At 34.0% G+C, this 2,500-nt stretch overlaps 1 protein-coding gene across 1 annotated transcript in view; it reads right to left on the minus strand.

Annotated features, from left to right (window-relative positions):
- Positions 1–1,622: 1,622 nt before the first annotated feature.
- LOC115231531 (neo-calmodulin-like) overlaps positions 1,623–2,500 on the minus strand; it is a 47,545-nt gene continuing 46,667 nt past the window's right edge. Inside the window, exon 7 of the mRNA XM_029801540.2 lies at positions 1,623–2,500. This exon is cut by the window's right edge and continues 301 nt beyond it. The gene's annotated coding sequence lies outside the window, so the exon portion shown is untranslated.

Consider the following 2,500-nt stretch of genomic DNA (forward strand, 5'->3'; position numbering starts at 1 on the left):
TATATATATATATATATTAGACATATATATGCATATATTTATGTGTATATATAGTTTTGTGTAATTATATGCATATATATATATACGTATATATTCATATATATGCACAAATATATTGCATACATAAATACATATGTATCTATTCATACAGACACAGACTAATACATGTGTAAGTATTGTGTATATGAAGGCTGTGTGATTATGTGTATATACAAATATATGTATATATATATATATATGTATATATATATATATATAATTATATATATATATTTCTCAATCTATCTATATATATATATATTTATCAATCAATCTATATATATATAAATAGATGTATATATATATTTATATATACAGCATACAGAGGGAGAGAGAGAGAGTGAGAGAGAAAGACAGGGACGTGATGTTCGGTCAGTGTCTCGTGATAAGGGTGTTATTCACCGTTCCAGTTTTAATTACGTATTCAGATGATGAAAGTTGAGTTTGTGTTCTGAAAGAAGAAAATTACATTGATTGATTAGGAAAAAAAAAAAAAAAGAAAAAAATGGAAAGAAAAAGACAAATAAGAAAAAAAAACAAGAAACATTCTTTCAACAAGAAAACTCAATCGGTTGTTAGTTAACGTCCAAGTCTCGCGAGACTTCTAAGTACAAAGTTCACAAACAGACATTATTTTACATCACAAAACCTACACTGTTATGTCTAGCTGTTGATTCATATTGAATTTTATACTCGATGGTTTGTTGATATCTAGTGCGCATGCATATATACAAGTATGTGTATATGTTTCTATATGTACTTATAAACAAACACATAAACACACACAAACGCATACACACACATAGGAATACATATTGATGTTTAAAAATATGTTTAAAAATACTATATATACAAAATATACCGGTTTCGTTTTTTAAAGGTATTCATGACTTCTAAAATTAATGAAGTTATTACAAGTTTAGGTTTATGTAACCATCTGTTGTTGGTGATGTTTTATGAATTTGTGATTTTCTATAAAATCATAACAACATATAAAATAATGAAACTATAACATCCTTAATTGCAAAATAATTGATATCTTTAAAAAAAAGAATTAAGGCCGGTAGAATATACAGAATACATAAACGCTACATTTCCTATATAAAGTTACATAAATGTAGTCAGTGTTTTTTGATTATTTGAGATTAGCTGAACAGCGGAATATTGCTATGACTGCTTCTAGTCACCATCAAAACTTCTGGCAGCCTACTTCGGTTGTGGCAGTGATAGTCATTAGTAGAAAGGTATTCTCTTTACTGTTGTTGCTGTCCAACATCTTTGTCTTATCGTCCGGTTCCAGAAAGATCGTCTTTACCCCCCGAGCTCTAAACCCTTTCGAAACCTCACTATTTCCTCGCAGACCAACTCTAAATGTGTATAAAGAGAAACCGTCAAAGGTTATCTCGTGTAATCGTATCCCGAAAACCAAGGTCTCACTGATGACATCTATATTTCGTGATCTCAGGCCGTTGAGAAAGTGACTTTCCTTCCTCATGTAGACCCCCAAGTCACGTGCATTTCTAAAATCTACTTTAAATGCTGCCATGTTGATCTTAAGAAAAGAATTAACGGTGGTTACTTACCTTGGTTTTGGAGAAGGGCGAGTAACCCAATCTCCTTGACGAGGGGTAGGTGAGCTTTTTCCAGAGTATTCCTACAGCACACGGGAAGTTTTCTCTCATCGTCTTTAGCAGAAGTCAGCAGTTACGGGGTTCGCTTGGTGGAGTTTAGGTGACAAGTTCTCCAAAGATTTTCTCTTATTTTTGTATACTCGTGTGTGATGTGACATATACTTCATCAACTCGTTGCTTCGACAACGGTTGATGAAGGATGACATTTTGACTGTGTTGTTGTTACTGTTGTTGGCGTAGTTATAGGTTTGGCTGTTGTAGTTCTTATGATAGTGACGTTGCTGTTTGCTCGTCAATTGGTTCCCTGTTGCCAACCTAGCCATCAGAGGTTCCAGCTCAGAGCGGTCCGTATTTGCTTTTATCTGCTTTCTCTTCACTCTAACAAAATCCTGTTGTGGGACGCGTAACTATCGTTGTTATTGATTTTATCATTTATTTCCACTTTGTTTGTTTGTTGTTGTTGTTGTTGCCTACCCCTCTTTTGTTCCCAATAGAACGCATGGCAGCGGTTGTAACGATTTTAGTGGTGTTGGCTGTGGATGCGATGTGTGGTTGCTGTGGTGCAAAAACTGACTGGAAGAGGAAAACTCTACTTCTGTGAAAGGAATGCGATGAGGGGGAGGCTTTCATTGGTTTCTTCCACTCACCAACCTCTCTTATTCACCGACTATGAACCGCGGCGCCATATTTATATTTTCAGTTTTTTTTCCTTTTTCTTTTTTTTAGATAACTTGTATTTTTTATGAGTCTAGAAACAAAGGAACCAACCGGAACAAGAAGAAGGAAACATAAAAAAAAACAGCAAAAACAAATCCCTGAAAGGGCAAACT

This window comes from Octopus sinensis, unplaced genomic scaffold, assembly GCF_006345805.1.
Source record: "Octopus sinensis unplaced genomic scaffold, ASM634580v1 Contig18716, whole genome shotgun sequence".
NCBI lineage: Eukaryota > Metazoa > Mollusca > Cephalopoda > Octopoda > Octopodidae > Octopus > Octopus sinensis.